Source organism: Schistocerca serialis, chromosome 9, assembly GCF_023864345.2.
Source record: "Schistocerca serialis cubense isolate TAMUIC-IGC-003099 chromosome 9, iqSchSeri2.2, whole genome shotgun sequence".
In the NCBI taxonomy this organism is placed as follows: domain Eukaryota; kingdom Metazoa; phylum Arthropoda; class Insecta; order Orthoptera; family Acrididae; genus Schistocerca; species Schistocerca serialis.
Window position 1 is genome coordinate 318,268,668 of NC_064646.1, and position 24,597 is coordinate 318,293,264.

Sequence of the window (24,597 nt, forward strand, 5' to 3'; positions counted from 1 at the left end):
ACTCCTTATTAAACCCGCCGTTATTCGCTAGTGGTTTACAGGTTAATACTTTAAAATAGTTTGACAGTGTACAACTGATAAAGGGTGATCGGTTAATATTTGCACGGGAGTTGTTTCGTATCAAATCCAACAAATCTAATTAGGATGTCAGGTAGCAATAACCGGTACATACCTTGCTGTTAATGTTCTATATTTTTTGTGTAAACAGCACGAATGAGGCAGTTACTCTCTTCGTCTGACAAGCTAATAACGATTAATTCATCACAGATCGCCTGTTAATGTCGTCAGGCGCCAGTATTCTTCATGTGGCACTGAATACACAATCCTCGCCACATTCCAAATCGTGGGGGTCCGGCGCGGTTGTCGCGTAATCACGGTGCACAAAGGAACACTTAAACACATCAAACAAATCACTCAATTAAAGCCATTTACGTATTTGCTGGAGGTCAGGCCCACGGCATTGGGTGACACACGCAGCCGTTAAACAATTGTAATCGCGATCGGCCGTCCTGACGAAATCTGCCCTGCTCGCTTAGCAGCCAACAATTTTCTTGTTCGGAGTTTCAACACTGACTACTTTGGCGCACTGGGTGCTCGACTATCGATAGTACCTACTGCAACCTACCTGAGACAAAGATATATAGTTCTCAACGCGTAAGGGGCGGTTGACCACTTACAAAATGTGGCAGCCCGGCTCTAAATAGCTTTGTTTATTCCTTTAGTTCCACCTGGAGTGATCCAAAACACTCGAGCAGTACTCAAGAATGGGTGGCAATAATGTTCTACACACTGTCTCCTTTACAAGCAAAGCACACTTTTCTAAAATTCTCCCAGTAAATCGAAGTCAAGCATTGAATTCCCCTTACGACCCATTTTTGACTTCCGCAGTGTTGAGGTCGTTAGATATGTCGGCTGAATTTCACTGATAAGCATCTCTGTACTCATACCACACACAGCTGTTATGCGGTACTTTATGAAGCATGACGTTCGCGACGTTTCCGCCTTCTGTGTTGTGAAAGTATGTCTCCGCTGAAATAATGGCACATTGTTGAACATCCACTTTGGAAACTGCGAACCAAAATAGGACACTGATGTCGAGTGTGAAAAGCATCATAACAATTAACTTATCGTAACAAAAAACTAGTCTTTCCGTATCGTTAAGGCTTTACGCACATTTACGAGAAAGTTGTTTTCATGAGCCAAGTAATATGCTGACATCATCAGAAACCTCATTGATGGTGATATGGCGATTTTCCAGAAACAGTTTCTTTACTTTTCCCATATTGTCGTCAATAAGTGATGCGCTAGGGCATCTGGGGCACTCTTCAACATCTTGTCGACCCTTTTTGAAACGTTTATACCACCCGTAACACTCTAGTTTCACTTCTAGATTCACCAAAAGCGACAGTCAACCTTTAGAATGCGGTGCTGCATTTTATTGCATTTTTCAAGAAAAAAATTGTTTGATACATCTTTTCGAAAGTAAAAATTCGTCGAACACTCGAAAACACGTATAACCTTCACGACTGTCAAAAATAGACTAAATATTCAAAACAGATGAAAATCAGAACATACATCAGAAACATGGTTATCCACAAGATAAAAAAATTGAATATCGGATGTATAAAGCTTACGAAATTAAAATATTTCTGCTACGTTTTGATCACACCTCGTACGTTGTTGCTTTTACTTCCGTATTTAATTTACATTTAGTGGTTTTATGTGTCAGTGAATGAAGTTCGTAAATGTAATATACTCAGATACCTTAAATGTTATTGAGTCAACACCTTGCCCTAATGATCAAATCATTTTAGTGTGTTAGTTTTAGTGAATGTAAATACTCCTTTATGAACTGTACTGTGCACTATTCTTTTCATTTCAGTGAATTCAGTTTCTGTAAACCAACAAATGTTTTCTCCTTAAAAAATTTGAAGACCGCTTCACCAATTTATAAGAACAATTTCTTCAACAACACTTTTTTTAATTCCACTAACACTGATTATTTTATCTAATTAACAACAGTATTAGAATTTTGTGGATTGACCTAAACGTTATCCTTGAAAAATTACATCGGAACTCTCAAGTACATAAGTTTTTGTATTTTTGCAATGCATAAATAGTGAAAACTGTAAAGCCATTGCATGAGCTTTTAACAACCAGGGCTCTGTTTTTGAGACTATTGTAAATATCAACATATTTCATGGCGTCTTATTGAAATTAACGTGAGAGACCAAGACGTAAAAATATTTTGGCCATGAAAAATTGTATTTTTGTACATTATTACTTAAAACAACTTCGTTATGTTCAGAGGCACGTAGCAGTTATATACAAACCCCATATTTCGTCGTTTGGTGGATTGTTAACTTCTGCTGCCAGTTCCATGCACTTATCATTACATAACAGCTGTGCAGAGCTGACTCCTGCAAAAAGGAATAAAACTTCGTAGTTTAAATATGTATTATATAGCGCAAAGAGATCAGTAATTTACCATAACTATTTCAGCGAACAGCATCATAGAAACTCCACTTAGATAAGCGATAATACGCCACATTATGTAAATATCTGCAGTCGTCCACAAAAGATATACTAGTATAAGTAATTCTGATGCATATGTTGTTATTTTTAGATTTTACATAACAAAGTCTGGAGTAATCTGATAATGTTTACGCTCTGCACGAAAATGACGTTACACAACGAATTCATTGAATCGCGCAGACACGCTAACAGTCGAAGAACAGCCCAGAGAAACTGCCGTATAATAGCGTGTCCAGACGTGTGGCGGATATTTGCGAATAGTACCTTCAACTAACGAAACTGAAATGGTAAACGCCGTTTTTGAGCCAATGATAACATAAAAGAACGTATACCATAACATAATTTATGACACGTATGGAAGACTTGCTCTTTATCTATGTCGCAATTGCCGTAATAAATATGCATTAGTATAGACCGTATATTTGAAACAACGATGCCATTCCGTCGTCTTCTCATCGAAGAATTGTGTAACTAGAAGGTGAATCGCATTACTGACATTTAATGAGAGCATTTCAAGAACTACTCTGTCCGACACTGGTCACAAGAACTCGCGCTAAACAGACATCTAATGGGGATATCCGCCACAAGACAGCTCAGGAATATGGGAACATAGCAAACTCACGTCACATTTAATTCCATACGGCTCCGTGTTTTATGAGATTGAAGTTACTGACTAATAGTTAGTTTCCCTTCCCATGGTTCATCTATAGGAAATGATGTTTATGTAGTCTCACCCTGCTGTATGCTATGCTACTGTTTTAACTGTTTCATTTCTTCACACGTCGGATCAAGTAGTGAAGAGTTAGCCCTACAGGATCTTTGACGATATTTTCTGCTAAGCAAAGAGTGGTGAGAGCAAAACCCATGTCGAAGTACTGAAATGACAGTACATAAAAACGAAGGAATTACGGCTTTTAGTGCTGAAATCTTGCAATGTAGTTTCAACTAAAGTCACTGAATGTGAAGTACGAACAGATGAATGTAGTTCCGAAAAATTTGGCAGAAGTGTTTGTCATTCACATAGTTCGTCTAGAGCTATTCATCTATCGATATATAGTTATTGTTGAAACACCTTTTATGGTACGGTAGTAACAATAAAAAATATATACATGCACAATATCATCGTAAAAGAAGGCATATTACTCTTACAGAAAATATTACTTAGCTCTGTTCGAATAATTTGCTTACCAACACAAGCAGTGACCAGAAAGATGGAAATAAATACTGTCTGCATCGTGAATGATAGCCGAAGTACAGAAAAATACTCTTTTATACACAAATAAGGGTCCATTATCTCAAAGACGTCAAAGTGACACGAAAAAAATGTGGGTCGTACAAATATCTGCTTACAAGCTCCGTGTCCATCAAGTATCTTGTATTTTGCTGATAACTGTCCATTATACATTGATAAGGGAGTTTATAACTACCAACAAGGATGTGGAAGGCGATAGTCTTTATCAGTTACTTTAGGAGGGTAGCGTGCTAACACAGACAAGCACGATAAAGATAGGGGAGTTAATAACTACCAACAAGGATGTGGAAGGCGATAGTCTTTATCAGTTACCTTAGGAGGATAGCATGCTAACACAGACAAGCACGATAAAGAAAGTGTTTTGAACTACGAAGTCTAGTTAAAATCTCTAAGGTCATGAAACGGTCAGTACATGAAATTACAACATAAAAATAATAAGAGATGAAATAAAATGTTTATGAACCGAAAAAAAGACAAGCCATAAGTTTATGTAAACACAGTCAACGATATAACACAGGAATCAGCTTAATCTTTCAAGGAACTCCTCGACAAAATAGGAGTGACCCATGACGAAATATTAAGTTTCAATTTGAAAGCGCGTGGATTAAAACTAAGATTTTTAAATTCTTGCGGTAGCTTATTGAAAGTCGATGTAGCAGTATACTGCACACCTTTCTGCACAAGAGTCAAGGAAGTGCGATCCAAATGAAACTTCCCCTTTGAATGTAAAGAATGACAGTGCTGGAGAAACTCTTACGTAACTAGATTTTCAAACAGCTGAGCAAAACTCAACGTACTCAGTTTTCTCTTTACTTATTCGGATCATCACTAAACTGACACACAATATTTTTAGCGCAACGCAGTCTGACTTACAATAATCCCCACAAAAGAATGGCCCTGACTAACAATAACCTATAGCTTTCATGAATCACTTACCTCACAAAAATCTTCGTTACTCGAACTACTGCAATACAGCGAACGCCAATACTGCCAGCTAAATAAAAGATTCTAACTACTGAAGGCACTAACTACTGATAGTCATAGATAGCAAATGAAAGATTTTGATGGAGAACAATGTATTTTCCTTAATAGTGTTCAAAATTCATTATATATATAATGTTCATGACATCCAGTCTTACAAATTTCCTTTTTCTGACAGACACACGTCCAGATCGTCCGCTCTCAAAACTCCGCCATCTCTCTCCCCACATCCACCACTCCTAGCGGGTCACCTCCAACTGCACAACACTATGCGCTGTTCACATCCAACTGCCCAACACTACAATAGAGAATATTCCAACAATGCCAACCAGCCACAGACTGCACACAGCACAGTCAGTGATTTTCATACAGAGTGCTACGTGGCGTTACCAACATAAAAACCTAAACAGCCTACTTACACAAATGCGGATTGAATTTCTGCCTAGAATTAACTGAGTGAAAGTTGCTAATTCTTGAGAGTAATCTGATATCGTTAACAAGAAACGACATTAAAGAATATATATATTGAGATGCCAATGTCAAAATACCCAGACTAATGAACAGACGTTGACAAGAGGTTCACGAACTTACACCATTTACTGCCCGATCCACCCATCTCTGAGCCAGAAATATCCTTTACTTCAGATACCGTTCGAAGAGTAAAAACGGCAACATTAACTCTTTGAGCAAGTGCCTGAAGCAGATCCTGAGATTTCCACGACAGTTTACTATCTATCTGAACACGTAGAAATTTGAACTGTTCAGTTTCACTAATGAAATGCCCATTCAGTGAAATTAATACGTCGGGTTTTGTTGAATTGTGTGTTAAAAAGCCATAAACCTATGTCATGAACTGCACTATTTGAAACAGAGCCGATGCAACAACATCCTTTACTACCAAGCTAATGTCATTAGCAAACAGAAATATTTTAAAATGACTGGTAATACTATAGGTCATATCATTTATCTAAATCAGGAACAGGAATGGCCCTAGCACTGATCCGTGGGGCACTATCCCCCCCCCCCCCCCCCTACACGCCATTTCACCATGCCCCACTCAGACACCACTTCATATCCACTCTCAACACTGTGAATAATGACCTTTTGCTGTCTGTTGTTAAAGTAAGAGGTGAACCGATTGTGAACTACTCCCTGTATTCCATAGTGGTCCAACTTCTGGATCAATATTCTGTGATAAACACAATCCAGCGCCTTAGTTAAATCAAAAAAGATGTCTAGCACCCAAAACTTTTTGTTTAATCCATCCAGTACCTCACAGAGAAAAGAGAATATAGCATTTTCAGTTGTTAAACCACTTCTAAAACCGAACTGCACGTTTGATAACAAATTATGTGAAATAAAATGATGAATTATCTTTACATACATAGCATTTTCAATAACTTTAGCAAACATGGATGGCTTATAAATTGGTCTCAAACTGTCTACTTTATGCCTTTCTTCCTTTTTATAAAGCGGCTTTACTACTGAGTACTTTAATTGTTCCAGAAACTGATCATTCTTAAAGGAAAAATTACAAATGTGGATAAATACAGGGCTAACATGTGCCTCACAGTACTTTAATATTCTGCTAGGCACTCCATGTCCACGAGAGTTCTTAGTCTTCAGTAATTTAATTATTGACTCAATCTCCCCCATGCCAGTATCACAGAGGAGTATTTCAGACATCAGTCTCGGAAAGGCATTTTCAAAGACAGTTATATGATTCTCTGCAGAGATAAAGTTTCAATTCACCCGAAATGCTCGGAAAATGATTGTTATATACTGTACATATATCTGTCTTACCAGTAACAGAAATATTTTTGCTACAAACTGACTTTAAATAGTTAATCTTTTGCTGCTGACCAGATACTTCCTTCACAACTGACAATGTGGTTTTAATTTTATCATGTGAATTAGCTATTCTATTTCCGTACCACTTACTCTTTGCCATCCTAATAACATTTTAAGCACCTCACAATTCTGTTCGTAATGGGCTACTATAGTTCGATTGTGACTACTTCTAATATTTTGATACAATTCCCAATTTCTTCTACATGATATCCTTATACCATTAGTGAACCAACCAGGCTGCGTTTTACTACTGTTGGCCTGTTCAGAACGTACTAATGCAAAACAACATTCAAAGAGCCTAAGAAATGTGTTAAGGTTCTCTTTCTGTGTTCTGGTTCTCTTTTCGATTGTGGTCTCCACTAACACATGTGATTGATCACTTTTAAATTAGCACAGGTTTTTAATAGCACTTGGAACCAAAATTAAAATATACTTCCTCAAAATAGCTGTTCCTGAAATAACCACATAATTATGACAATATGTGGGGTATTCATGCTGTATTTATTAGGTTCTGACGAATATTTGTGTAACAAAAAAGTTATAAGAGTCATAATAAGGACACATATAACACAGGTACAGATCAGTGGTCTTCAAGCATGGTAGCTATAGTGCAATGCCATCATCTGAGGTGCCGCATGTTGAAATCGCATGAAGCGTTTAAAAGTATTAATTCACAGGCTCAATGCATAAATGTTTATTCCCTGTGAAATAGTAATTCCTGTAGTTTTAAATATATAGAAATTATTGTTGTGTCTGTGTGTCACCCCCCCACCCCCACCCCACCCCATGAACCATGAACTTTGTCATTGGTGGGGAGGCTTGCGTCCCCCAGCGATACAGATGGCCGTACTGTAGGTGCAACCACAACGGAGGGGTATCTGTTGAGAGGCCAGACAAATGCATGGTTCCTGAAGAGGGGCAGCAGCCTTTTCAGTAGTTGCAGGGGCAACAGTCTGGATGATTGACTGATCTGGCCTTTTAACACTAACCAAAACGGCCTTGCTGTGCTGGTACTGCGAACGGCTGAAGGCAAGGGGAAACTACAGCCGTCATTTTTCCCGAGGGCATGCAGCTTTACTGCATGGTTAAACGATGATGGCGTCCTCTTGGGTAAAATATTCCAGAGGTAAAATAGTCCCCCATTCGGATCTCCGGGCGGGGCTACTCACGATGACGTTGTTACCAGGAGAAAGAAAACTGGCGTTCTACGGATCGGAGCATAGAATGTCAGATCCCTTAATCGGGTAGGTAGGTTAGAAAATTTAAAAAGGGAAATGGATAGGTTAAAGTTAGATATAGTGGGAATTAGTGAAGTTCGGTGGCAGGAGAAACAAGACTTTCAGTCAGGTGAATACGGGGTTATAAATACAAAATCAAATAGGGGTAATGCAGGAGTAGGTTTAATGATGCATAAAAAATAGGAGTGCTGCTAAGTTACTACAAACAACATAGTGAACGCATTATTGTGGCCAAGATAGACATGAAGGCCACGTCTACCACAGTAGTACAAGTTTATATGCCAATTAGCTCTGCAGATGACGAAGAAATTGAAGAAATGTATGATGAGATAAAAGAAATTATTCAGATAGCGAAGGGAGACTAAAATTTAATAGTCATGGGTGACTGGAATTCGAGAATAGGAAAAGGGAGAGAAGGAAACATAGTAGGTGAATATGGGGTGGGGGTAAGAAACGAAAGAGGAAGCCGTCTGGTAGAATTTTGCACAGAGTACAACTTAATCATAGCTAACACTTGGTTCAAGATCATAAAAGAAGGTTGTATACATGGAAGAATCCTGGAGATACTAGAAGGTATCAGATCGATTATATAATGGTAAGACAGAGATTTAGGAACCAGGTTTCAAATTGTAATACATTTCCAGGGGCAGATGTGGACTCTGATCACAATCTATTGGTTATGAACTGTATATTAAAACTTAAGAGACTGCAAAAAGGTGGGAATTTAAGGAAATGTCACCTGGATAACTGACTAAACCAGAGGTTGTCCAGAGTTTCAGGGAGAGCATAAGGGAATTGACAAGAATGGGGGAAATAAATACAGTAGAAGAAGAAGAATGGGTAGCTCTGAGGAAGGAAGTATTGAAGGCAGCAGAGGATCAAGCAGGTAAAAAGACGAGGGCTAGTAGAAATCCTTGGGTAACAGAAGAAATATTAAATTTAATTGATGAAAGGAGAAAATATAAAAATGCAGTAAATGAAGCAGGCAAAAAGGGATACAAACGTCTCAAAAATGAGATCGACAGGAAGTGCAAAACGGCTACGCAGGGATGGCTAGAGGACAAATGTAAGCATGTAGAGGCTTATCTCATTAGGGGTAAGATAGATACTGCCTACAGGACGATTAAAGAGACCTCTGGAGAAAAGAGAACCACTTGTATGAATATCAAAAGCTCAGATGGAATCTCAGTTCTTAGCAAAGAATGGAAAGCAGAAAGGTGGAAGGAATACATAGAGGGTTTATATAAGGGCGACGTACTGGAGGACAATATTATGGAAAGGGAAGAGAATGTAGATGAAGATGAAATGGGAGATACGATACTGGGATAAGAGTTCGACAGAGCACTGAAAGACCTGAGTCGAAACAAGGCCCCGGGAGTAGACAACATTCCATTAGAACTACTGACGGCCTTGGGAGAGCCAGTCCTGACAAGACTCTACCATCTGGTGAGCAAGATGTATGAGACAGGCAAAATACCCTCAGACTTCAAGAAGAATATAATAATTCCAATCCCAAATAAAGCAGTTGTTGACAGATGTGAAAATTTGCGAACTATCAGTTTAATAAACCACGGCTACAAAATATTAACATGAATTCTTTACAGACGAATGGAAAAACTGGTAGAAGCAGACATTGGGGATGATCTGTTTGGATTCCGTAGAAATATTGGAACATGTGAGCCAATACTGACCTTACGACTGAGAAGAAAGATTAAGGAAAGGCAAACCTACGTTTCTAGCATTTCTAGACTTAGAGAAAGCTTTCGACAATATTGACTGGAATACTCTCAAATTCTGAAGGTGGCAGGGGTAAAATACAGGGAGCGAAAGGCTATTTACAATTTGTACAGAAAACAGGTGGCAGTTATAAGAGTCGAGGGGCGTGAAAGGGAAACAGTGGTTGGGAAGGGAGTGAGACAGGGTTGTAGCCTCTCCCCGATGTTATTCAATCTGTATATTGAGCAAGCAGTAAAGGAAAGAAAAGAAAAATTCGGAGTAGGTATTAAAATCCATTCAGAAGAAATAAAAACTTTGAGGTTCGCCAATGACATTGTAATTCTGTCAGAGACAGCAAAGGACTTGGAAGAGCAGCTGAACGGAATGGACAGTATCTTGAAAGGAGGGTAAAGATGAACATCAACAAAAGCAGAACGAGGATAATGGAATGTAGTCGAATTAAGTCGGGCGATGCTGAGGGAATTAGATTAGGAAATGAGACACTTAAAGTAGTAAAGGAGTTTTGCTATTTGATAATGTAGCCCATAGAGCACGTCTTGGATGCACTAGGGAGGCGGCTTTTATCAAGTATGTATCCACTAATAACTCTCCAAGACTGCGAGCAGCCCTGCAAGAAGAATGGTCGTTACTGCATCAACATAAGATTGATGACATCATTCACAGCATACCATGTCGTGACGAGGCCTGTTTTCCTGCCAGAAGCGGTCGCACCCCCGTAGTGAGCACATTAATCAGTTGTCAGAATGTGTGTGCAAATCCGTTAAGTTGTAAAAAACGGAGAACACTTTTCTACCGTTATGCATGATACAGTTGTTGGAGTTCTGTATTCATTACACTGTTTCTTCATTACTATCAGCTGTTTATAATGTTTTGTGGCAAAATAAACGAAACCTTTCAACATTTCCTTTTGTTGCTTTAATTTTGAACACCAGTGCATATACGGGCCAGGTGGCTCAATGATCCTCTCTGTGCAGATGCACACATATGCCCAAACTCCTATGAGAATTAGCGACCACCACATGTGATGAGGATAATGGGCTGAGGCACTAAGTCAGTGGTGTGTAGATACGTTGGAAATTTCGGTCAGTCAAGGATTGTGTTTGGGTGTTTCAGACGGTCGAAGCGACTGTTCATGAGACACTAAGAAATACTAGTTTCGGTCTCTGTCCAGCACAAATTTTCAACTTTCCCGATTCATTTAATTCAGTACCTGATAGAAGCAACTGCCGTTATTCCTCTGATTAAATGTCATATCAGGCTGCAGGACACATCTGAAGGAACAGACACTGGAATGTAATTCTAGGTAAGTATTAGAATAAAACAGCCAGTCAACATCGAAGCTAATTTCGGCGGGTGAATTGCACTCTCTCACGTACCAATGCGAGGCTGGCTCGTTGCGCCACCGTATATGTCGTTTGCTAAGTACTCTTGCCTTTCTAAAGAGATGTCGTTCCGAGAATGTTGTTCAAAATTTTGCTAAGGTTATGCATCACATTAATTCTTCAGCAGCTAAGAGAATCAAGAAACGAGACAGCCTCGCATTGGTACGTGAGAGAGTGCAATTCACCCGCCGGAGCCTTTAGTTTATCTCACAGGAATTACTCAAAATACATTTGCAACTGGCTAGTAATTTCCATTCTTTTCCCTGGGACATCAGGGCACCTACATATTTGTTGGCCAAATACCTGACGGGAATATTAAGTCCTTATGTGGGTAAATGCCCTCATCACATCCGTAATTCCGTGGATTTTGTTAAACGCCTTGATAGCTTCAGGTTGGATGAGTCAGATATCATGGTGAGTTTTGACGTCGTTTCCTTGTTTACGAGGGTACCCCTGCGAGAGTCACTAGAATTGATTCGTCAGAAGTTTGACGAGAAGACCACTGAACTTTTGAGGCATGTCTTGACTTCCACGTATTTTCTTTTCAATGGAGAATACTACGAACAAACGGAGGGAGTCGCCATGGGTAGCTGACTCTCACCGGTGGTAGCGAATTTGTACATGGAGAACTTCGAGGAGGAAGCCCTGTCGTCATCCGAATGGAAAACTACTTGCTTTTGCCGTTACGTGGACGACACGTTCGTCATCTGGCCACATGGTATGGATAAACTCCTTGACTTCCTTACACATCTACACTCCATACACCAACATCAAATTCACTATGGAGACTGAAACGGAGGGTAAATTGCCTTTCCTTGACGTTTTGGTCAAGAGAAGGGCTGACGGCACCCTAGGTCATGGGGTGTATCGGAAGACAACGCACACTGATCTGTATTTGCACGCAGACAGCTGCCACCACCCTTCACAGAGGAATGGGGTACTTAAAACTCTAGTACATAGGGCGCGCACTATCTCTGACGCAGAGAATCTACCCCAGGAATAGGAACATCTGAGAACTGTATTTCGAAAAAATGGGTACTCAGAGTGGCAGATTCAACGTGCTCTCCGCCTAACCACTACAGCACAACCTGTGGAGATGGATGAAATCACTAGGTAGGAGGTAGGCACTGAGTTTATTCCATACACAGGCGCCCGCATTTTGAAGAAACACCGGGTCGGAACTGTGTTTTGTCCTACGAATAAAACTCGTGCACTGGTGGGGAGCGCCAAAGATGACCTCGGTTTGAGGAAGGCCGGTGTGTACCAGATTCCGTGTCAATGTGGCAAGTCGTATATTGGTCAGACGATGCGTACCGACGAGGATCGATGCCGTGAACACCAGAGGCACACTCGACTGATGTATCCGAGAAAGTCGGCGGTCGCTGAACATTGTTTGTCGGAAAATCACGCTATGGAGTATGAACGCACGAGGATTTGGTACAGACGTCGAGATACTGGGACAGCGTTGTTAGAGAGGCCATCGAAATTCTCACCAATGACGACCTCATAAACCGTGACTGTGGCTATAATCTTAGCAAGGCTTGGGAACCAGCGATTGGGTTAATCAACAGTAAATCGAGAAAACGTATAGTTGTGACGACCACGCGGACAGAGCCATCACACCGACGTCATCTCAGACGCCGTAGCAATCTGTTCCACCGCGCGACAGTGGCGCGGGGCGCGGACGGCGGAGGCAGTGCGCCGCGGGCGGAGGGTATTTAAATCGGCCGCCGCCGCGACCGAACCCAGTTCCCCCCGAGCAGCCATAGCGTACGGATCTCCGTACCGGCATGTTCACAGGAGCTCAGTCCGTCAGTTCACGTGATGATGGGGACATGTATGATTGCCGAAATATTGTGCCCGTTGGACACTGTAGATCGGCAGTACACCCGTGGTTTTTTTGATTAGTACAAAATATGATGCATTCTGATAAAATGTTTAATGTGTTTTACAATTTAAAATACTTAATTCCGAAATGCACAAGGGGAATTTGGCTATGCATGAAATAGAAAATGTACATACATCACGGCATGACGAAAGACAATGCTGGGTCAAGCTTCCAGACGGACGGCAAAGCATAGTATCTCAAAAATGAGACCTTTGCTTCAAAATTTAATTATTATATATGCAAGGTTTTCGAGTACGATGCTCATGGTATTACCATACAAAAGTAATTTGAATGGCTCACATAACAGGACTACTCATAACCTTTATAGTTAAGCAGGACTTGCTGATGTACTTGGTTTGATCTTTGTAACACACAAAAAAAGAAATAAAAAAATCTGTAGTATTTATGAAAAAATTTTAAAATTTTTGCTTTTAGATCTACAACATTTTTCCGTTGTTTCGCAACACATGGCAATAGCACCAAGTGGTGGTGCAGATGGTAAGTTGTGTCATACAATAAGCTTAGGTATTTGCAAACATAACGCCATCAGAATAGTTGTCGATTTGTGATTACATCAAAAGTTATTTTAGGTTGAATATGCCAACTTAAGAGCCCCATTTCCATCATTTGCGGGAACGTATAACTTCCTGTTTTTGACTTCGAAGACAGGCATTATATTTATTTAAGCATTTATTTTACCTGGAAAGATTAGGGCCTTCAGGCCCTCTCTTACACCTAACCAGGCATACTCAGATTGAACGAATTTCAGTTTCTACAGAACATTAAGGACATATAACGTGTTATACAGTATTAATGTTAAAGACGAAAAACTAGAGATTCTAACAGTGGTACAATAATTATAACAATCAAAAAAATAATTACAACAATGAAGAATGATAATAATAATAATAATAATAGTAATGACTATGAATATGAAAGTAAACATATTTTTCTTTTATGAATGTCAGTCTTATTGCTAGTTGGGAATTTTCTCGTTATATTCTTGCAGATTTTGAGTTATTCTCATCGAGCAGAGACATAAGACGATAGAATGGGGTGAAAGAGATATATAAGAGGTACATAGGTTAGAGGAAGAGAAATAGAATGGTAAAATTCGAAGCTATGATGGAGAAAGAAAGAGATGAGAGGGGCACAACAATGGTGGCTATACCGTCCCTAATATGTAAGTTTTGAGTTCTCTCTCGAATGTTGAGTGGTTCTGGATAAGACGCAGATCACAGGGGAGCGCGTTCCATAATCGTACGGCTGAGATGGAGAATGACACGGAGAAAGATTTTGTGTTATGTAAAGGTACAGCCAAGATGCTAGACGTATCCGATCTGGTATTGCGGTTGTGGAACGATGATAGGTGTTTAATGTGAGAAGATAAGTATTGGGACACCAGTGGCTAAGAAATCGATGAAGTAATCACATCGTGTGGAGATCGCGTGCCTTATGTGGGCGTATCCAACCTAGCTGGGAGTATTAAGAACTGATATGATCATACAACTGTATATTGCACACGTATCTAACGCAAGCATTCATCACTAGCTCGAGGCACTCGAATTTTCACTATTTGTGCCGTGTCGAACTATATCACAGTAGTAAAGATTAGGCAAGACTAGTGTTTGGACTAATTTTTGTTTAACATCGGTTGGAAATATTTTTCTAAATTTTTGAATCGCATGTAGGGAGGAGAGCGATTTCCGGCAAGCTGTGACTGTTTATTCTTCCCAGTTTAGGTGTTCATCCAAGATTATTACAAGGTCTTTTACTGTTTTTTGGTATGGTAGTTGGGTGCCATTGAGGAGTATTTGAGGGTCTGTTTAACGAAAGTACCGACTGATTAACTTTGGATGAGATATAAGTATGACCTGGGATTTCTTGGGGTTTAGTTTCAGAGCTAGGTTCTGTGCCCATCGAGAAACAGAGCAAAGATCTGCGTTCATACTCGCTACTGCGTCAGCAATGTTCTTGGGGCTTGCACTTATGTACAGTTGGATGTCGTCGGCATATAGATGGTAGTTGCGGGAGTGGATTACCGAAGAAATATCAATGTGCGGTGAGAAGAGTAATGGACCAAGGACGGAGCCTTGGGGAACTCCAGAGCGCACGTTTTTCCATGATGACTTTTCCGACCCACAAATGACTTGTTGACTTCTGTTTTTGAGGTAGCTGTCGAACCAGTGTATTGCGCTGTTTGAGAAATTCAGTTGTTTCATTTTAATTAGTAATATATCAAAGTCAACTGTATCAAAAGCCTTGCTAAAGCCAAGCAGTGTTAGGATGGTAGCTTCACGTCTGTCCATGTTGTTGTTGTTGTGGTCTTCAGTCCTGAGACTGGTTTGATGCAGCTCTCCATGTTACTCTATCCTGTGCAAGCTTTTTCATCTCCCAGTACCTACTGCAACCTACATCCTTCTGAATCTGCTTAGTGTATTCATCTCTTGGTCTCCCTCTACGATTTTTACCCTCCACGCTCCCCTCCAATACTAAATTGGTGATCCCTTGATGCCTCAGAACATGTCCTACCAACCGATCCCTTCTTCTGGTCAAGTTGTGCCACAAACTTCTCTTCTCCCCAATCCTATTCAATACCTCCTCATTAGTTATGTGATCTACCCATCTAATCTTCAGCATTCTTCTGTAGCACCACATTTCGAAAGCTTCTATTCTCTTCTTGTCCAAACTATTTATCGTCCATGTTTCACTTCCATACATGGCTACACTCCATACGAATACTTTCAGAAATGACTTCCTGATACTTAAATCAATACTGGATGTTAACAAATTTCTCTTCTTCAGAAACGCTTTCCTTGCCATTGCCAGCCTACATTTTATATCCTCTTTACTTCGACCATCATCAGTTATTTTGCTCCCCAAATAGCAGAACTCCTTTACTACTTTAAGTGCCTCATTTCCTAATCTAATTCCCTCAGCATCACCTGACTTAATTAGACTACATTCCATTATCGTTGTTTTGCTTTTGTTGATGTTCATCTTATATCCTCCTTTCAAGACCCTGTCCATTCCATTCAACTGCTCTTCCAAGTCCTTTGCTGTCTCTGACAGAATTACAATGTCATCGGCGAACCTCAAAGTTTTTATTTCTTCTCCATGAATTTTAATACCTACTCCGAATTTTTCTTTTGTTTCCTTTACTGCTTGTTCAATATACAGATTGAACAACATCGGGGAGAGGCTACAACCCTGTCTTACTCCCTTCCCAACCACTGCTTCCCTTGCATGTCCCTCGACTCTTATAACTGCCATCTGGTTTCTGTACAAATTGTAAATAGCCTTTCGCTCCCTGTATTTTACCCCTGCCACCATTAGAATTTGAAAGAGAGTATTCCAGTCAACATTGTCAAAAGCTTTCTCTAAGTCTACAAATGCTAGAAACGTAGGTTTGCCTTTCCTTAATCTTTCTTCTAAGATAAGTCGTAAGGTCAGTATTGCCTCACGTGTTCCCGTGTTTCTACGGAATCCAAACTGATCTTCCCCGAGGTTGGCTTCTACTAGTTTTTCCATTCGTCTGTAAAGAATTCGTGTTAGTATTTTGCAGCTGTGACTTATTAAGCTGATAGTTCGGTAATTTTCACATCTGTCAACACCTGCTTTCTTTGGGATTGGAATTATTATATTCTTCTTGAAGTCTGTGGGTATTTCGCCTGTTTCATACATCTTGCTCACCAGATGGTAGAGTTTTGTCAGGACTGGCTCTCCCACGGCCGTCAGTAGTTCCAATGGAATATTGTCTACTCCGGGGGCCTTGTTTCGACTCAGGTCTTTCAGTGCTCTGTCAAACTCTTCACGCAGTATCATATCTCCCATTTCATCTTCATCTACATCCTCTTCCATTTCCATAATATTGTCCTCAAGTACATCGCCCTTGTATAGACCCTCTATATACTCCTTCCACCTTTCTGCTTTCCCTTCTTTGCTTAGAACTGGATTTCCATCTGAGCTCTTGATATTCATACAAGTCGTTCTCTTATCTCCAAAGGTCTCTTTAATTTTCCTGTAGGCGGTATCTATCTTACCCCTAGTGAGATAGGCCTCTACATCCTTACATTTGTTCTCTAGCCATCCCTGCTTAGCCATTTTGCACTTCCTGTCGATCTCATTTTTGAGACATTTGTATTCCTTTTTGCCTGTTTCACTTACTGCATTTTTATATTTTCTCCTTTCATCAATTAAATTCAATATTTCTTCTGTTACCCAAGGATTTCTACTAGCCCTCGTCTTTTTACCTACTTGATCCACTGCTGCCTTCACTACTTCAACCCTCAAAGTTACCCATTCTTCTTCTACTGTATTTATTTCCCCCATTCCTGTCAATTGCTCCCTTATGCTCTCCCTGAATCTCTGTACAACCTCTGGTTCTTTTAGTTTATCCAGGTCCCATCTCCTTAAATTCCCACCTTTTTGCAGTTTCTTCAGTTTTAATCTACAGGTCATAACCAATAGATTGTGGTCAGAGTCCACATCTGCCCCTGGAAATGTCTTACAATTTAAAACCTGGTTCCTAAATCTCTGTCTTACCATTATATCTGATACCTTTTAGTATCTCCAGGGTTCTTCCATGTATACAACCTTCTTTCATGATTCTTAAACCAAGTGTTAGTTATGATTATGTTGTGCTCTGTGCAAAATTCTACCAGGCGGCTTCCTCTTTCATTTCTGTCCCCCAATCCATATTCACCTACTATGTTTCCTTCTCTCCCTTTTCCCACACTCGAATTCCAGTCACCCATGACTATTAAATTTTCGTCTCCCTTCACAATCTGAATAATTTCTTTTATTTCATCATACATTTCTTCAATTTCTTCGTCATCTGCAGAGCTAGTTGGCATATAAACTTGTACTACTGTAGTAGGTGTGGGCTTCGTATCTATCTTGGCCACAATAATGCGTTCACTATGCTGTTTGTAGTAGCTTACCCGCATTCCTATTTTCCTATTCATTATTAAACCTACTCCTGCATTACCCCTATTTTATTTGGTGTTTATAACCCTGTAGTCACCTGACCAGAAGTCTTGTTCCTCCTGCCACCGAACTCCACTAATTCCCACTATATCTAACTTCAACCTATCCATTTCCCTTTTTAAATTTTCTAACCTACCTGCCCGATTAAGGGATCTGACATTCCACGCTCCGATCCGTAGAACGCCAGTTTTCATTCTCCTGATAACGACATCCTCTTGAGTAGTCCCCGCCCGGAGATCCGAATGGGGGACTATTTTACCTCCGGAATATTTTACCCAAGAGGACGCCATCATCATGTAATCATACAGTAAAGCTGCATGCCCTCGGGAAAAATTACGGCTGTAGTTTCCCCTTGCTTTCAGCCGTTCGCAGTACCGGCACGGCAATGCCGTTTTGGTTATTGTTACAAGGCCAGATCAGTCAATCATCCAGACTGTTGCCCCTGCAACTACTGAAAAGGCTGCTGCCCCTCTTCAGGAACCACACGTTTGTCTGGCCTCTCAACAGATACCCCTCCGTTGTGGTTGCACCTACGGTACGGCTATCTGTATCGCTGAGGCACGCAAGCCTCCCCACCAACGGCAAGGTCCATGGTTCATTGGGGGGGGGGGGGGGGGCGTCTGTCCATAGCGTGTTTAATGTCATTAGTTACTTTGATTAATGCAGTTGCTGTACTATGGTGCTTTCGAAAGCCTGACTGATATTTGTCATGGATGCTATGAGTTTTGAGGTAATCCGTCAGCTGTTCATGGACGATGTATTCTAGGGCTTTAGATATTGCAGGTAGTATGCTGATCGGCCTGTAGTCACCTGGTGACTTAGGGTTGTCAGTCTTGGGTATAGATTGAATTAAACTTTGCTTCCACTCAGTAGGATATGTACTACTGATAAGAGTCAGGTTGATGTCTGTGATAACTGGAATAATAGTGTCTACGACGTTCTTAATCATGCTGATGCTCACTCCATTTCCTACTGCCTCGGAAGAGATTCTCATAATTGCCTTGTGTACTGTGCCGGTAGTGACATGATTTAGGAAAAACTTGTCCCTCGAGAGATTGATATCTTGGGGCTGGTAATTTGTCGCTGCGTGGCAGTTTACAGCTGTTGAGAAGAAATCGTTTAATTCTTCTGCAGACGCTTGATAAACAGCGTCAGATCTTCGCTTCCCTATACCGAAACTGCGCTGCTTTTTCCACAGTGCAGCAAGTTTTCATATGCCGCATACGACAGAGCGGACATGTCTGATTTTGGCATTCCTCACGCTTTGCTTGGTTCTGTTTCGGAGTTTCCTATAAGCTTCGTATGCCTCGAGAGTTGGGTTACGCTTGAAGGCCCTATGTGCAGCATCACGTTTATTCATTAACTGGCGTAATGCAGTGGTGAGTAGATGAGAGAACGTTTCCGAACCTGCTGAAACCTACGTAAAGAATGACAGGGGTTGTTATTTTGTTATCGAAAGCAGTTGATGCATCTCAGCCGAGCACCGACAAGCAGATGGCCACAATAGAGAGATACACACGAAAGGTGATTTTGCAGCATGAAATTGCTCGATACATGCCGCAAAAACCGCCAAAACCTACTTGGAAACGTTGAAATAGGAAGCCCTCTCTCACCCACGTCTCTTCCAAACATTGCTTCCTCTGAGTATCACCTTTTTCGATCAATGGCGCACGACCTTGCTGACCAGTACTTCCAGTCATCTGAACAAGTGCAAAGTTGCATCGATTCATGATGCTCCTCAAAAAACGAACATTTCTTCTGCTGTGCGGTTTGTATGCTGCCTGACAGATCAGAAAGTACTGACTGGATGTAGCGAATACTTCGACCCATAAAATGTTTGTAAGCTTTGCCCAATAACTCCTCGAACTTCAATAAAAAACTGCGAAAGAAAACTGGTTACTTTATATATCATTACAAAACACAAATCACACTATTGCTTAAACCATACTTATCATTGAGATTAATCTGACCTTTGTAGCAAAGAACACATTGTTTTCCCACACCTACATGTTCTGTATTTTGGTCATAAACCTATCGTACTTTGGGTAAAACTGACATTCGTCAGCCAAACATTGTAGCGATCTTAAAGTTAGGATATGAGCTTTATTTTGCAATTCATCACCTTCTGCTGGTGATGTCAACTTATGGTGTCACACAGTGGATGTTACATAACACTCAGTGTCACTGTATACTGAACAACAGCTGTACACATTCGCATAAGTCAAAAATAAGCACTGAAATGCTGTCAATTATTCTTTTCCAGCTATTGTCCAACGTCACTCTAGCATTAAAGCAATTTCATGCTAGATTATTAATTTAGTATTTGGAGAACAAAATGATTGTCGTAGTAACGGCTAAAATGTACGCTAACAATCATCGATGCTGTTACGTAGGCAAATAATTCGGCTAAAGGTATTAGGTTTGGTTGTAATAATATACTTATGTTGTCAACACACAAGGCTAGCTGAAAAATACGCCTTTTTTGTTTAAAACTGTAGTAGTTAACGCACGGCAATTCACAAAGTGACGTAAATTCTTTGTTAAACACTGATCTTTTATACTTTTAATTATAATTTGAATAATATTTACGGTAATGAAAACAAGGTTTTCTACTAGTCAGCGATTTACTCATACGCAAGCCTGGGCCTCGTTCTATTATTTATTATCTTTGCGTTCGTCATGTACTTAACGAAACCTTTTCTGCGAAACATATTTTCTTTCTTTGATGGCAAAAATATTTAAATTATGTTTCCTGTTATCTTGTGGGAAATGCCCGAAAATCGTGTGATAAGTTATATTTCACGTAATGGTTGCCAATGCTCCATTAGCACCACAGAATGGCAGATGACCAGTGATAAAATGTGAGCTCTAGCGACAGTAAATTATTTCCCCTTAATTATTGTCACATGGAGGAAGCGATATGAAACGAGATTACAAGGAAGAATACTTTTTATACATAGATTCCAAAAAAACTTACGTACAGTTAACAAAATTATGCATTCAGAAGCAACGTCATAAAAATGGGTCTAGTAGGTTCGAGAGCTGACAGCTGAGTGATCATTTAATTCAGCCAAGTCTTTATCACACAATTATACAGTAATTCAAAGACATGATACAGCAGTTGTTATCATCAGTATTTGGTACATAGAAATATGTCACTAACATTTTTGTGTTAAAAACACATAAAGGTGGAGAGTTTTCATCGCTCAAAAATAATATTCCATCATTGACTAAACATTTACGTACATAGTTAAGCACAGTTTTGTTCGTTATTCACACAGTTTCCAGGAGACAGTAGAATACCCGCTGGAAAATTAAAAGCATACTATTTGCACTAGTCCTGCTTTTAAGTTTCCACTCAGCAGTCACATCATAAAGTTTATGCATGATCAATAACTTCGACTACTGGGGGGGGGGGGGGGGGGGTGACGACTACTTCCAGACCATCGACATTGCATGCTGACGACACATGCCGAAGTCGAGATTTTAAAATTGTTGTTGTTGTGGTCTTCAGTCCAGAGGCTGGTTTGATGCAGTCCTCATCTCCCAGTACCTACTGCAACCTACATCCTTCTGAATCTGCTTAGTGTATTCATCTCTTGGTCTCCCTCTACGATTTTTACTCTCCACGCCACCCTCCAATGCTAAATTGGTGTTACCTTGATGCCTCAGAATATGTCCTACCAACCGATCCCTTCTTCTAGTCAATTTGTGCCACAAATTTCTCTTTTCCCCAATTCTCTTCAATACCTCCTCACTAGTTGTGTGATCTACCCATTTAATCTTCAGCATTCTTCTGTAGCTCCACATTTCGAAACCTTCTATTCTCTTCTTGTCCAAACAATTTATCGCCCACGTTTCACTTCCGTACATAGCTACACTCCATACAAATACTTTCAGAAACGACTTCCTGACATTTAAATCTATACTCGATGTTAACAAATTTCTCTTCTTCAGAAACGCTTTCCTTGCCATTGCCAGTCTACATTTTATATCCTCTCTACTTCGACCATCATCAGTTACTTTGCTCCCCAAATAGCAAAACTCATTTACTACATTAAGTGTCCCATTTCCTAATCTAATTCCCTCAGCATCACCCGATTCGATGCGACTACATTCCATTATCCAAGTTTTGCTTTTGTTGATGTTCATCTTATATCATTTCAACACACTGTCCATTCCGTTCAGCTGCTCTTCCAGGTCCTTTGCTGTCTCTGACAGAATTACAGCGTCATCGGAGAACCTCAAAATTTTTATTTCTTCTCCATAGATTTTAATTCCTACTTCGAATTTTTCTTTTGTTTCCTTCACTGCTTGCTCAATATACAGATTGAATAACATCGGGGATAGGCTACAACCCTGTCTCCCTTCCCAACCACTGCTTCCCTTTCATGCCCCTCGACTCATAACTACTATCTGGCTTCTGTACAAATTGTAAATAGCCTTTCGCTCCCTGTATTTTGCACCTGCCACCTTCAGAATTTGACAGGGAGTATTCCAGTCGACATTGTCAAAAGCTTTCTCTGAGTCTACAAATGCTAGAAACGTAGGTTTGCCTTTCCTTAATCTAAGTTAGGTCGTAGGGTCTGTAATGCCTCACGTGTTCCAACATTTCTACGGAATCCAAACTGATCTTCCCAGAGGTCGGCTTCTACGAGTTTTTCCATTCGTCTGTAAAGAATTCGAGTTAGCATTTTGCAGCCGTGGCTTATTAAGCTGATAGTTCGGTAATTTTTCACATCGGTCAACACCTGCTTTATTTGGGATTGGAATTATTATATTCTTCTTGAAGTCTGAAGGTATTTTGCCTTTCTCATACATCTTGGTCACCAGATGGTAGAGTTTTGCCAGGGATGCCTCTCCCAAGGCTATGAGTAGTTCTAATGGAATGTTGTCTACCCTCGGGATATTGTTTCGACTTAGGTCTTTCAGCGCTCTTCAAACTCTTCACGCAGTATCATATCTCCCATTTCATCTTCATCTACATCCTCTTCCATTTCCATAATATTGACCTCAAGAACCTCGCCCTTGTATAGACCTTCTACATACTTCCACCATTCTGCTTTCCTTCTTTGCATACAACCGGGTTCCCATTTGAGCTCTCGATATCCATACTAGTGGTTCTCTTTTCTCCAAAGGTCTCTTTAATTTTCCTGTAGGCGGTATCTATCTTACTCCTAGTGAGATAAGCCTCTACATCCTTACATTTGTCCTCTAGCCATCCCTGCTTTGTCATTTTGCACATCCTGTCGATCTCATTTTTGAGACGTTTGTATTCCATCTTGCCTGCTTCATTGACTGCATTTTTTGTATTTTCTGCTTTCATTAGTTATATTCCATATCTCTTCTGTTACCCAAGGATTTCTATTATCCTCTTTTTACCAACTTGATTCTCTTCTGCCTTTACTATTTCATCTCTCGAAGCTAGCCGTTCTTCTTCTACTGCATTTCCTTCCCCCATTCTTGTCAATCGTTCCCTAATGCTCTCCCTGAAACTCTCGACAACCTATGGTTCTGTCAGTTTATCCAAGTCCTATCTCCTTATGGGCTTCGTATCTATCTTGGCCACAATAATGTGTTCACTATGCTGTTTGTAGTAGCTTACCCGTATTCCTATTTTTTATTCATTACTAAACCTACTATTGCATTAGCCCTATTTGATTTTGTATTTATAACCCCGTATTCACCTGACCAAAAGTCTTGTTTCTCCTGCCACCGAACTTCACTAATTCCCACTATATCTAACTTTAACCTATTCATTTCCATTTTTAAATTTTCTAACCTACCTGCCCGATTAAGGGATCTGACATTCTACGCTCCGATCCGTAGAATGCCAGTTTTCTTTCTCCTGGTAACAATGTCCTCCTGAGTAGTCCCCACCCGAAGATCCGTATGGGGGACTATTTTACCTCCGGAATATTTTACCCAAGAGGACGCCATCAGCATTTAACCATACAGTAAAGCTGCATGTCCTCGGGAAAAATGACGGCTGTAGTTTCGCCTTGCTTTCAGCCGTTCGCAGTACCAGCGCAAGAAGGCCGTTTTGGTTAGTGTTAAAAGGCCAGATCAGTCAATCATCCAGACTGTTGCCCCTGCAACTACTTCAGGAACCAAACGTTTGTGTGGCCTCTCAACAGATGTTCCTCCGTTGTAGTTGCACCTATGGTACAGCTATCTGTATCGCTGAGGCACGCAAGCCTTCCCACCAACGGCAAGGTCTATGTGGTTCATTGGGGAGATTGAAAATTTTAATTAAGGTATAAATGACGGTATACAGTCCAGCCCCATGTTGCATCAAAATTGTAACAAATTGCCCTTTACATTACTGGGCTACAGGTAATTGTTGCAAACTGCCCGTACATCAACGTTCGACAGTAAAATTTCTAAAATGACGTATATAACGCCGTGTCGTAGTAAAAACGTAAGAAATTTCTCCATACATTACCATATTACTGCAAAAGTTTAACAATCTGCGCTATGTATACAGCAACATTGTAACAGAATGCTCTATACATCTCTATGTTACAGCAAAATTGAACAAATTGCAGCGGAATTGTAGCAAACTGCCATGTACATCGCTATGTTACAGCAAATCTGTAACAAATTACCTCTTACATCATCACTGTTACATGAATTTCTAACAAATTTTGAAATACATCGCTATGATACCGCAAAATTGTCAAAATAAATGCCTCATACATCAGCATGTTGTAGCAAAATTGTAAGAAAATCTTGGATAAATCG